Here is a 13831-nt window from a genome sequence, read left to right as displayed (position 1 = left end):
GCCGATCTCAATCCTGTGGTGTAATGCTTGCTGGCCGATGTGAGTCCCCAGCAAGGAGGGAGATGCTCAAACTGCCATCCTGCCTGGGGACTCAGTTTTTGGAGGCTGAAAGCACTGCTCTCCTCTAAGTTGCCCTTGGAGTTCCCTCTCCTCACAGCAATCCAGGCTCTGCCTCGCGTGCCCTCAGGCTCTCTGCAATGTTTTGATAGGCAATCTGTACAGTCAACAAGGTTGATCACACTGTTGTAATTACAATGATGTCAATTTAAATGTGATGACTTTGCTCATTTGCATGTTACAATCATCACCTCTGCTATAACAGCATTTGCCTCTGGAGCTATGGAAAATCTCTACTGCTGCTGAGCTGTCTTGGAAGGGGCAGAAAACTGTGAGCCCACTGAAGAGGTGATGGTGGTGGTCTATGCAGCATGCCATCTTGCTGACAGTGGCACGTCCTCATGTGGGCAAAAGCAGGAGGAAATATGCACTTAGCTTCAGGCAGCACTTGAAGGCAGCAGAAAGCCATGGGAAATAAAAGCCAATAAAAGTTGTCTTCTGCTTCTCAAAGACAAGGATGTGGCTGGTGTTTGCACAGCATACACCACGATGCGACTTTTGCATATACAAAATTCAGAGCCAAGCATCAGCACGGTGGGAGAAGGGTCTGACCCTTCTGACCTATTGCCCTGGAGGACAAATACACCATTCCTGCTACATCGGAATGCAAGCAGCTAAAGCAGTTGCTGCCACTGCACCAGGCTGGGAGAGTGGCAGAGAGGAAAGTCAATTAATATGTGTGGGTTGAGTGTCAGGAAGGTCAGGCATAACAGAAAAGAAGTCAGTCATTTGTAATGTTCAGCAGAATAAAATCATAATACATGAGGGATGTTATACAGACAGGCATTCATATGAAGAGCACATGAAGACTAGGTGTGCTGTTTTGGAGATGCTAAACTTGGCACGTGCAGTTTTTTGCAGTTTCTGGCTTTTAAGCAAGCAAGAGGAATATCTGTTGGCAAAAATCTAACTACCTCCTTGGTTTGTTGAGCCCTTTCCATATGCAGCCCCAAGACTATTTTGGAATAACATCCGTGTTTATAGGTCGTATCACAGAAAGAATAGCCATACATACTGATGTTTAAATTGAGCCTTGGGTTTCATGTTGTCTGTGTGAGTAGTGTCTCTCTGGTGGGCATGTCTCTGCTTCCTAGACCTGTAAGCATCCAGTGCGTGGACACAGTGTACCACTGATAAATGAGAGTGCAATAGAAACAAAATCTCTTTGTCTGAATGCCTTTGAGTCACTGGTGACTGCTGTAAAATTTCAATGAAAGGATAGGACTGGAGAGCTGCACTGGGCCTGGGGATTTTCAGAGCTCTGGTTGCCCAGTCCCACCAGTAAGGCTTGGCTGGCTAAGACTGCCCAAATGTCCGTTTGGATTTCTCAAACAGATGGGCTCATCTGAAAAATAGATTCAATTAATAAAGAAAATGAAAAATATGTACTTTGCATTTTGTTTTGCTTTGCTTTGAGATAAAAATCTGGCAGGCTCCCATCATTTGGAAGACTAGATCATTATTCATTGCTAGAAGATTTTGTTCCTGTCTAAGGGCTGGTCTGAATGTGAAAGCAGTTTGCTCTGAGCAGCACAGATCTCCTCTAGCATATAATACCTGTGGCTCAAGTACCATGTTCAAGCCCCATGGAAAGAGTTTATTATGTTACCATGAGGTTTTATTATACTGTACCTATTTATTAAAAGATGAGAACACAAGTCTCAGTTTGAATCACGAGGGCAGGTACATTTTACCCAGAAATGAAATCCACACCTGAGAGAATTGTGTGGTGTGTGACTGACAGAGATACAGTGACATCCCATCCTCTGGGTCTGAATTCAAACTGTAGTGGATGAGGAATGAAAATGGGCTTGTGTCTGTGCTTTGTCTTACAGCACAGGAGGATCACATTGATCCCTCATAGGCATTAGCACTGTTCAGAGCTCTTGGGCAAGAGAATGTGGCGTAGAGGGGTATGGGCTCTGCAGTGCAGGGGTTTGCAGTGGGAAAAGATGGGGTACTAGTGTGACACCACTGGTGTGTGGATGTGTGAGCTAGGTTGGCAAAACAGAAGACATCTGCTGGATGGACAGATGGATGCATACTGGTACAGAAAGGAGGTTGTGGTAAGGTAGAGGTTGGCTTCTTCTCCCAGCCAACTAGTGATAGGATGACAGGTAACGGCCTTAAGTTGTGCCAGGGGAGATTCAGGTTGGATATTAGGAAGAATTTCTTCTCCAAAAGAGTGGTAATGCATTGGAACAGGCTGCCCTGGGAAGTGGTGGAGTCACCATCCCTGGAAGTTTCCAAGAAAAGGGTGGATGTGGCACTTAGGGACATGTTTTAGTGGGCGTGGTGGTGGTGGATCAGTGGTTAGACTTGATGATCTTAGTGGTCTTTCCCAATTTTAATGATTCTGTGATATCATTATGTACTATACTTAATTTCACAAGCTCAGCAACATACACAGACACAAAGGGAGAAAATGAGCCCTCCTGCCTTTGTGAGGATGGACTAGTGTGCTGCACTGTACCACTCACAGTCCTTCCCCATCCATCTTTCTCTTTTTTCATCCCTGAAATTAATACACATACGCTGGCATTTGCGTATCTCTGTTCAGTTGCCAAGCAGAGCACCCTCTTCATAGACTGACTTTCTGTGAAAGATGGAAGTGCTGTGCAATCTCCAGAAGGTGGCAAGCTTTCAATACGTGTTGCTCTGTGCTTCTACTTGTTTCCCCAGAGCAGAGGCAAACTCGGACTATGGGAGGCTGGGGCACTTATGGAGAAAATAGCCTGAGCTCAAGAATATGTGTGTGAGAGAGGGAGAAGTGCCCGTGTCAACGGCAGAGGGAACAACGTCCTGCTGGAGGCACTCACAGCCAACAGGCAACTCAGTTTGTCACCCTCCGGGGCAAGGCACTGGGAGACAAAACGCTTTCCGAATACACTGGTTTTGCCACGGTGTTCTGCATGCACTAAGACGTGAGTCAAATCCATCCCTATCAAAAGAAAGGAAAACCCAGATGGCCTTGAGAAAATCTTCTTTTCCCTCTGCAGGTCGACATTCATGCTTTAACTTCCTTCATCTCATTCTGTTTAGAGGAAGCCATACTTAGTCACGCAGATATGACCCTGCAGGATGGCAGCAGTTTCTGGGCATACACACCAGCAAAGCAGGCATTGGTGTGTGCTGCACGTACAGCTGGGTGCTGAAGGACCCACACACCGATAAGCAGGCACCTAGTTCAGTAGATCCAATTCTGAGTCGTATGACCACGAGTCAATCATCTTACCCCATAAATAGCAAGCACCTAAGAACCCCTTTGAGGGTTCTCCTTGCAAGCACCTGGCTGCACCAGAATCTCCCTTTGAGCAGGGACACTTCTTGAGGTTACTTAATGCCTGCACAGAGATTCACCTGGGACGCAGTGATGCCTTGCTGACAGATCCTTGGTAAGAGATTTATTGTTTTCATGCTATGCTAGCTTTGCCACAATTTGAGCTTAGATTTGTTGTGCACCCCCCACCCTCTGCATAGCAAATAGTCAAAGCTATTTAGCCCTTTCGAATACTGTGGAGTTGCTTTTATCATTGTTCAAGTTACCATGGTAATTTTATATCAGTAAATATCTTTCTGCCTTCCTCTTACGAGTGAAGTGTGCAGTGCTTCAGTGTCCATGACACGTGCTAGGCTGTGTCTTTTGATGAGGGCAGCTTTTCCTCCTGCTCTTTGCCTCTTCAGGCTTCAGACTTCTTGGCTCAGGTGCTGTCTCCTATGTATGTGCTTGCACAGAGTCTGTGACATTCCAGTTTAGTTTCAAGGTTGTGAACACCACTGTGAGCAAGAGAGAGCTGGGGTGGCAGCAGAGCTTTGGGGCAGGTGGCCATCTCCTCAGAGCCATGCCTACACCAGCTCACAGATGGATTCTTCCCCTGCTCAAAAGAAAGACTTCAGAGTACTTTCTCAAGCTTTCCTAACACTGCAACATGAAAGGCAAAGGAGATGAAAAAACTTCATTTTTTTCAGACCAGCTTAAGTTTGGAATATAGGAACCCAAAAAATAAAATGGTCCAGTACGCAAACAACCTCAGCTAACCGGGTGACAGTAAATAACTGTTATTGCTGCTAACCATTGATGTAGGATCAGCTTACACCAAAGCCTCGGCATGTGCTTTGTTGCTCTTTCCTAGTGAAGGCAAATTTCAGAGCAGACAAAAGTTTCATGGTTAACAAAAGCAAGGCAAGCCTGACAGCATCCTTCCTCCAGCTCGGCTGGCACTGAAGCAGAATAAACTGCCCCATAGCTCCTGGAGTGAGTAGATGTGCTGATGTTTCAGGGTTTTTAAGGATTCAACCAATTTTTCAGGCAGCTGATAAGAAACACATGGAATACAGTTCTGGTTACCTCAAACATCCCTAAGCAGCACCATGCCAAGAATCTCTTTTGCACATCCCTGCTTCCTACATCATCCAAAATGAAGAATAAAATTCTGTCTTCCTTTCTCTTCTGCTGGTGACCTCACCAAGCACAGAAGTGGTGCTGGAGGTGCTGGAGAGGTATTATTACAGCCTTTATGAGTGTTTGGGGGTGCATAAATGTATATAATACGTGGATAATAAAACGTACACCCTAGTCTGTTCTTATTTCCTTCACAAAGCTCTTCCTCCTGCTGCAGAATTAACTTTTCTTAGATCCTCATCCTTCCTGCAAAACTCTTCTCCTCACCCCATGAAATCTCTCCTACTTGGGATATGTATTTTAATACACTGGTTGAAAGGTAAGCAGGGCAGTGCAAAAGGAATCGCTGCAAAAGGATAAAGAATTACCCTTCAGATTGCTGAGACCACCCTTTGAAACCAGTGTGGATGCCTTTGTAGAGCAGGGCAACTTTTCCCAGACCTGCTTCTGATAATCCCATCCTGAGAACACTGTTACTCATGGCAGCATCTGACTGTCTTCCATTAATTATGTCAAACAGTGGTAATAGACAACAGCTTATCCTATTCAAGAGTTCTCTTCTGTGGAGAAAGATCTGCTGGTTTTCAAGGCGTGGATGAGATATTTGGGAGCAGCCCTGGCACCCCTCCAGCAGCTCGCAGATTCCCTCCTGCGCCTGGAGGGCTTTGAACTCCTCTTAGTACTACACAAAAGTGGGTGAGACACAAGGAATGGCATCACTGGGGGTGCTCTCAGTGTGCTGTGCTCTTCTATGTGTTGCCAGGAGCAGAAGGAGGGATGGAGCAGGGCTGGTGGGACTCTGGCCTGGTATCACTTGAGAGTGTTTGTACTTTCATCTATCATCTGGTCTGGCTCTCCGCCTGGGGAAATGAACTCGGAGCTTTTCCCTAATAAATACACAACCAATCCAAGAACAGCATCAATTACTGACAGACTCATCAGGGACATTAGCAAACGTGATTGCACTCAGAATTGATTGTCCTCGCTGAGATAACAATCCAGCCAGACCATCCAAGGGAAGTCAGCACTGCCTATTTATAGAGAATGAAAAATTTCAGCAGGCCTAGACAGTGAACTTTGAATATATGACTTAAATGTGGCAGCTCAAAGGTTATTCTGGGTCTGGGAAAGCCCAAATGTATGTGCTTTCTCTGTATCAACAGTTTTCCAGGCACAAGGGCACTAGCCAGGTCTCCAGGACTTCTGCGTAAGTCACAGCTGTGGTGGAGCAGAATAGTCTGTGAGTATCTGGAAATCCTGGAGGAATGCCCGCAGTGCTTGCTTAGATCAGGAGCAACATTTCTGGAAGGGAAGTTGAGCTCGGTGTGCTCACTGTACTCACCCTGGATGCGCTGTTCAGATCAAACATGCTGACTCCATCTGGAATCCTGGTGGGAATTCATTAGTGACCTCACTGTCTCTTCCCTTTGGTCATAGAGGTCCAGGGCACAGACATCTGGTTTCCATGCACAAGTTCCAAGTGGCATGTGGGAACTTGCCTGTTCAAAGAACAAGAGGATTTAGTTAAAATACCAAGAACACCTTACCACAAGCTGGAATTACTGTCAGCTGCTCTTACTGCACATTGCTGGCCCCAGATCCATAGGAATATAAGAGGCTGAGAGGCCAAATTCTGACAACAACCTTTTTCATGGCTCAGAGTGAAGCAGAGCCCCTGCGTCTCTTGAGCATGCACCTTTCTGACAGATGTAAAACAAACTTGGAATTCTGTTCAAAATGGGATGAAGCCCACGTCAGCTGAATATACGTCTATCTAAAAATTGTATTCAGTAACAGAAATTAATTTTTGAAACGCACTAGATTTTATAGACTAAAACAATGACTTCATGGTAAAGCGGCATTCCATTCCTGTGTGAAATAACACAGGATGCCATTTCTGTAATTTCCTTCTCGCTTGATCATGATAACATGGCCCCCTAGGCACTGGAAAACCAGAGGACATGTGCCAAGGGGAGGGGATGGAAAAGGGAGAGTCACCAGTAATACAAAACACAGTGCAGGAAGCGGTGTTTGTGAGTGTGACAAGGAACATTTGTCTTTTCCTTCATCAGTCATTCATTTTGGGGAAGAGATGATAATACTTTCTGAAAAGCCTGCAAGTGACTCTTAGAGCTGCTCTGAACCAGCTCCCAGGTGGAGCCTTGCTCGCCATGTAAATCCCTTCCTCTCTAAAGCTTACGATACAACAGCAATAACAGAAGAATATGTACCTCCACCTACCCTTGATCATTCAAAAATGGTAAAAGCAGAAAGCAAAAAGCGTGGCAATGTTGTTTACATTTAGGTTTAACCCTTTCACTCATATCTGCTCTGACCTGCTATGACTGATGGTGGCATCTGTTCTTTTGGAATGAAGCTACAAATATTCAGGGAAGGGAGAACAAAACTAAAGGCCAGGGGGCATAGTAGTGCAAGATGTTGGCTACCATTTTATTTCACATTTGCAGTAGTAACGTACTCAAGGAAATGACAGCTGGTTCCTGTCTATGAGGGAATTTAGGCATGGTTCTAGCACACTTCCCAGAAGGAAAGGATCGGTTCCTGTGCTGCAGACTACAGGTTTAATGTACATGCATTCCTGAGCAGCTAACTGGAATTAAGTTTGGGGCTGATACACTATTTCTGGATAATTGTTTTTACCAACCTAGGTCATGAACTGAGAGAGCAGTTAGCTGCTGGCATTTTGTGGTGCTGCAAAGACCCCTTGGTGAATGAAGACGTAACTGCCATGGAACAATCTTCTCAGACCTGTTAGAAACACTGTCCTTTCAGATATGTGTGATTCCTTAAGGCAGTAAAAGTGCATCCTCAATTTTCAAAAAATTACTCTTGCTGAAAGATGCACCACAGAAAGCGAAGCCGGACAGACTGCAGTTCTGTGCTTTGTATTACAGGACAACAAAGAATTCAGATTCTTTCTCTATAGCACCACAGAGGTGTGTCTATAATACAGAGAAAGCCAGGTATCCTTCTGACTAGTGGCCAAGGTGTCCAAAACCATCTTATAATTCTAACTGCCCACATAAAGGCAGTTAGAATAGACACATCCAGGTGTCCTGAGAGGTTTGCTGAGAATGAGATGCCCCCGTCCACAAACTGTTTAAGATCTTTAGGACTGTTCAGTTGATCTCACCCTGATTCGTTTTTCAAAAAAAATGTTGAGAAGAGATTGAATGTATTTGGAAAGAATCGGAACCTGTGGATTATTTCCAGTCAGACTCACTGAGGAGATGAACCAAGAGGGCAGGAGATTAGAATTTGTGCTAAAAGCTAAGAGGACTGTATCTTGAGTCCTTGAGGAGACCTGTTAGGGACTCCAAACCTGCAAGCTGGTTCTGCCTAATTCTGATAAAGATCTCCAGCTTGCTTGTTGTTTTGGTACTCCCATCATATTTATCTGCAGTCTCAGAAAATCTTCAGGTCACCTGAGATTTTAGATGTACCCAAGTTACAACTTTGAAATGCAACATAAGGCCGATCCATGGTGTTAGGTCCCAGCATATCCGAGGTTCAGAAGATGTTTGTCATCCCAGTGAGTGCAGTTTCCCATTTGAAAAGTACAAAGGGTGCTCTGCTTCTTTTTGCAGCATCTTACCAACTTCCAGTTTCCCAATGGTCTGAGTTTCTGATGGGGAGAGGAGAGTTGAAAGAAGTGAAGACCATGCTGGGAGATAGCTACTGGTAGGCTGGAAGGTAACATATTTGAGGGCACTCATCCACTCACCTACGTGGACACATAGGATATGCTAAAGCATGGAGCATGCTTACATTTGAACCTCAAGAAAGCTACAAGGCTTAGCCAAAGTGCTGATAAATAAGATGGAGAGAAGGCACATGAGGATTTAGAAACAGGCTCAGACGTGAAGTGACAGTGTAAATTTACACGCTGTTTTCATTCCCCTGGCTAGTGCATCTTTTTTGCATTATTTCTTACTACATAAGTGAGCAAGTACGTCACATGTAATGTTACATGTTGGAATTGGCTTGACTGAATCAGTGGTGTGAGAAACTTGCTGGGGATGATCACATAGCCAAGGTCAATGTATTCTTAAATTATTAATAAATGCTTTCCAATTAATCTGCTTCTGCACATGCAGTGGTTCAAGCCTGGATGACTGTGGGGAGCTCAGAGGGTGAAACACACACTGACTCCTCGTCCTCTCTCTTGTTTCTCCTTCAGAGAATCCTCCACAGGTGTCAGCCCATCTTCGCCTTGGATGGGGCTTTTGGCTGCTCCTCTTGACAGCAGAGGAACCTGTGCAATTCCATTTAACAGGGTGGAAAAACTTACTATTTCTATTTGGAAGTATTTCTTCAGCAATGTGACACACTCACCTCTGATGGGTTCAGAAAGGTTTCCGGGCTTGAGACCAAGTAAAGAAGTCATTGCAATCTGAACTGGGTCTTGATATTTCCCCAGCATGGTCCGCCTTGGTGATAATGCCCTACTGGTGTTCTATGGTTCTATGATAATCCCTGGGGATGCCAGTGAATGGCCTCCCAGAGCTTACAGCAGCTGCTCCGTGCAGCTCAGAGCCATACATCCGACATGGTGCTAAGACCATGGAAGTAGCTTAGAGCCAAAGGCAACTGAGGTTATTCCAGATATATATAAATTGCCGCCTGTGTGGAGAAAACATTAACTTTCATCCTTTCTAGCAAATAAACAGAGGAACAGAGATGTTTTCCTGAAGTTTGTCTAATGCATTGTCCACAAAGTCAATGGGGTAAATATGCTATAGTAATAACAGAAAATTCTGGAGTGAAAAGTAAGGCCAGACAGCCAAATAATGAGCTAGATATCATGTGGAGTGAGAGATCTCAAAAACAAAATGGTGAGTTCCTGCCTTTTTAGTGTAAGGGGAATTGAGGGTTGGGTTCGAATGCCAGTGTCTCCGTTACGGTTTTGGTTCCTGGTCCCATGAGATGAAATCAGTCATCTGGAACTCCTGGATGCTGCGGGCGCAGTGCTGATCAGGAGCACATTTCCCTGGTTGTAGAGTGGGTGCAGAAAATGTACAACCCAGCAGTTCTTTCAGCCTTCATTAGGAATGGAAAAACACCCTTTTAATTTGCGATTATAGGCAGTCAGTGATTGTTCCTCCCACTCTGCAATGTCTATCATTAGCAATTTAGATCTTTAGAGAATTTTGAAATGTGAGTTATTTTGCATTTATATTTAACTGACGAACTCATGCTGGCAATATGCAATCAGGATTTCTATATGGAATTATCGAGGGGTTATTTTTGAATCTCACATTCTATTGGAATGAATAAGCACATCACGGGAGTTTTTTTAAGTAGCTGTTAATCCAGAAATGCACTCTGATAAAATCTTAAAAGTGTTCAATATCGGTGTTTGACATTCTTAAAGTTAACAGTGGTTTAATCCAGCCTTAATCTATACTGTTTGAAGAACGGGTCTTTAAACTGTGCAAATTCCACATCCAAAGACAGTAATGTAGTGATTGTCCTTTACCTCACACTGAAGACAAGAAATCCTAAAGAAACAAAACGCTAAGCAACTGCATGTTTTTTTCTTTCTTTTTCTTACATGACTGATAAATCTGGCAAAGAGAAGTGGAGGGGAGAGCTTCACATCCAGCATCAGTCCAGAGACACATCAGGGCAAAGAACAGAGAACTTTGGTCTGCTCTTGTCTGGACCATCCCAAACCCTGGGGGCTTGTTATGTACAGAGGCATTTGTGTGTGTGCTTTAAAAAAGCATGTGAGAAAAAATTGTCGTTGCCTACCTAAGTTCTGGCTGCAAAAATCTTTTCTTTGAATGCAGCCACTTTTAAAGCAAAACAGGAACTATTTTAGCAATGTTAGATCTGAGTTTTAAAAAGATATATAACTCCTGGAGTAAACTGCTATTTTCCTGGCAACTTATACAATTTCAGTTACAGGGATCTGGGAAACTGGTGTTGAGAAACTTGGCTTCAGTCCTTTACCATGAGCATGATGGTTTATATGGTCAACATGCAGACTGTACAATAAGAGACTTGGCTTGGGAGCTGACATGGTGGAGGACAACTACCACATCACAGCACAGCTTCCCACAGTCATCCAGGCTTTACTTGGAGGTCTTCCATGAGAAAGCAAAGCGTGATTGAGATCATATCTCAAGCTGAACTGATAGGGAAGGGGGAATCCTTTCCCAGCTGGAGGCTGATCTATACATATAAATATGTAAAGTCACAGCTTCCATTAAAGTCTATCAATCACGAGTGTACTGGCATGTGATAACTCCTCTCAGTCTGAATGATTCATAGAAATGACCCTGTTTTCACCAGCAAGGGAGAACATGCAAGATCTTTGCTTGGAAACTGGCAACACCAAGAGTTTAGCAGAGAGATGGAAATAATGTACCAAGTAGAAAAAAATGTGGGGGAGGATGTGTGCAGAAAACAGTTTGGGAGTTTAGGAAAATATCCAGCCTCCCACTAAGTTGCTATGGGGTAATTAATAAAATGTTTCATTCTCTCCATCTTCTCTTCCAACCTCTTCCTCCCCAGAGGCAGGAGCTATCATCAAAGAGCATTTTTCTTTGGCATCGTAGGTTAATAATGATGGATGGTTTAAAAGGATCAGGTTTGGCAATGATCTCATCTCCCACTATCGAACATTAATCAGAGTACGGTTGACCAAATGTAGGTGGAAATGAACATAAAACTTCTTTGGTGTCAGCTGGCACGCCAGTATACACTACAAATCAGTAGAAACATTACAGATAGTGGATGTACTAAGAGCTGACAATATGTACTCAGCTGCTTCCATTTTACTCACCCTTATTGTTTTGTGTAAGCTGACAGATCACCTGCCAGTCTGCTCACACCACGGGGCTCCAGCTAGCAAACTATTCAGTTTGTAGCAACACACATCCAAAAAGACTGGAAGATCCGTTGGAAGAAGCCCAAGGAAAAGCAAGAAGAATGATCAGAGCTCTAGAAAATGTGACCTGTGATCAGAGATTGAAAGGACTTGATTTATTTAAGTCTGGAGTGGAAAGTCTAAGGAAAGACATGGTAAAAGTGCTTAAATATGTGGAAGGTAATTGCAAAAAGGAAGGAGATAAAATGTTTACTGTATCCATTGTGATAAGGGCAATAAATCATAAGTTTAAAGGGTAACTGAGGAAGTTTTGAAGAGACTACAGAGAATGAACAGGAGTTGTGAAGCCCCTGAATAATTTGTGCAGGGAAGCTGTAGATTTCCCAAGGATGCAGGTTTCCAAGAGCAGGCAGGTCAGACTGCTGTCGTTAGGCAATAATTTAGGTAGAGGGGATCCAGCCTTGGGTCGCAGGGCTGGCTAAACAATTTCTTATGGTCCCTTCCAGACTTTTCCTATGATCTGTGATAAATCTGTCACTCTAAATGAAGAACATAGGAGAAGTATACTCATCAACAAGAGTTAATGTTGACAAAAAAAGGTTAGATGCTAAAAACCTGATGGATAGCAATCCCCAGAATGTCTTAATAAAATCATATTTTGTACTGGAGACTGCAACTTAACCATCAGATAAAACTTATAAACAAGTGAAGAGTTCTTTGTATTGTGACTAGAGACTGGGGCTAGGGGAAATTCAATGTTCCACTCATTCATTTTGAAAATATTCTCATTAGTAATTGCCCCATTTATACTTAGAGGAAAACAAAATGTTCAAATTCCTGGCAGCAAAACACTTCCCTAGTTGCAGATAAATATTGACATTGGCTTTAAGTCAGTTTACAAAAAGAAATTAAAAGAAAACAACAGCTCCAGTGATGCTTGTCAGAAGCATCTTTTGAGAAAACGTTTGGTGAGTGTCATTCTGCAGGACACAAAGTCAAAACCATTCACTATTAATGGTCTGATTGGAGTAATCAGAAGTTCCTTGCTGAGCTGGGATGCTCCTGCTGGCAGTCCTCAGCCCCTTGCCCATCACAGAAGGCAACAGCACTGGCACAAATTCACAAGTGTGTGTTTTCATATTAGTTCACCATGACTGCACTCTGTGAGTGTTTGCATCTTCCAGGATTGATGCTTGTGCTTTGGTTGGGCATTTGGTGGGGCCTGAGGATAAAAATATGGGGCCAAACCCAGAGGAAATGCCTAAAAGGGTCAACACCTATACTGTGAATACCTTCATCCAGTCTCTCAGTGGGAGCTCTGGTTCCAGTCACATCTGTGTCCGGGAGCTTAGTGGTATGAAATGGTATGGAGAAGCCTGGAAAGAAAAAAAACAAATTATTACAGTTTACTCTTTATTTGTGCTTAGACATCCGTGGCTTGGCTTCTCTGGGTTTGGACCTCTGACTGCTGTTAGGCTTGGAGTCAAGAAGGTGGGCTAAGCCTGAATACGGTGGTTTACATGAGTTCTCGATCTTTTATATCTCATCTCCAGCTAGCAGCTTTTTAAGAGCCATTTTCTTCCACCAAGCTTTACAGTGCATAGCTCTTCCAGCACATAATGTTCCTTCCTCCCCTCTGTGGAAAATAAATACTAATAAATTATAATTATGATAACAGTATTTTTATGTTGTGACTTCTGTTTCCAAAGCTGTCCAATTTCTCACTCTTTCCTACTGCTGAGGGTTTGTTTCGTTCAAGAAGCGATGCTTTTTCCCTGACCTCTAACCTTCATGCCCACAGCAGTACTTTTCTCTGAGATGAGAAGCCAGAAGATCCTACCCCCCCTAAAAGGCAATGGAACCACAGCTCTCAGCAGAAGGCAGCAGGTCTCCTGACCTTCCTAGCTGCCAGACTGCAGCCTGCTGACTGCCCCGTGCTGCCACCAAGCCTTCTGCAGGAGAGAAAGGTTTCTTTAAGCCGAGGATACACCTATGAAAGCAGGTTTCAGGCAAGGGAGGTGATTATTTATTGCATGTTTTTTTATGAGTGGCACTGGCACTTCATTTATCTATCAGGAATATTTGGCAGCTTTCATTTATATGAGTGATACAGGAAATAGCTGCAAAGAAAATAGAAATGGCTTCGGTTATTCACAAACTGTTTGCAAACAAATCCCAAATCCTTAATCGGTGATGTCTCATAAAACTTTGACTACTATGTTCACAGCTTCATTCTTTTTTTCTGCCTGGGACAGACATGAGAAAATATTACAAAAAGACCCACTTACCAGCTACAAAGTCATGCTATGCACAGATCTGATATGGACTTGCTGTTATGTCTTGGAAAAGTCCATTGCCTCCCCGTGCCTCAGTTTCCCCACTGGCTGCATGGCAGTAAACCAGTGTGTACACTCAGCTGACATATTCTGTCAAAACCCGTAGGAGTCTGGATGTAT

The 13831-nt window shown here is 43.7% G+C and overlaps 1 long non-coding RNA gene across 2 annotated transcripts in view; it reads right to left on the bottom strand.

Moving 5' to 3' along the window:
* The window catches only part of LOC110407056, a 125646-nt gene extending 119368 nt beyond the window's left edge, over positions 1-6278 (bottom strand). For both annotated transcript variants that reach the window (XR_002443696.1, XR_002443697.1), the window contains exon 1: positions 5862-6278. This is a non-coding gene — a long non-coding RNA (uncharacterized LOC110407056). The remainder of the gene's footprint in view (positions 1-5861) is intronic.

Source organism: Numida meleagris, chromosome 16, assembly GCF_002078875.1.
Source record: "Numida meleagris isolate 19003 breed g44 Domestic line chromosome 16, NumMel1.0, whole genome shotgun sequence".
In the NCBI taxonomy this organism is placed as follows: Eukaryota; Metazoa; Chordata; class Aves; order Galliformes; family Numididae; genus Numida; species Numida meleagris.
This window is presented reverse-complemented; position numbering and strand designations above follow the sequence as displayed.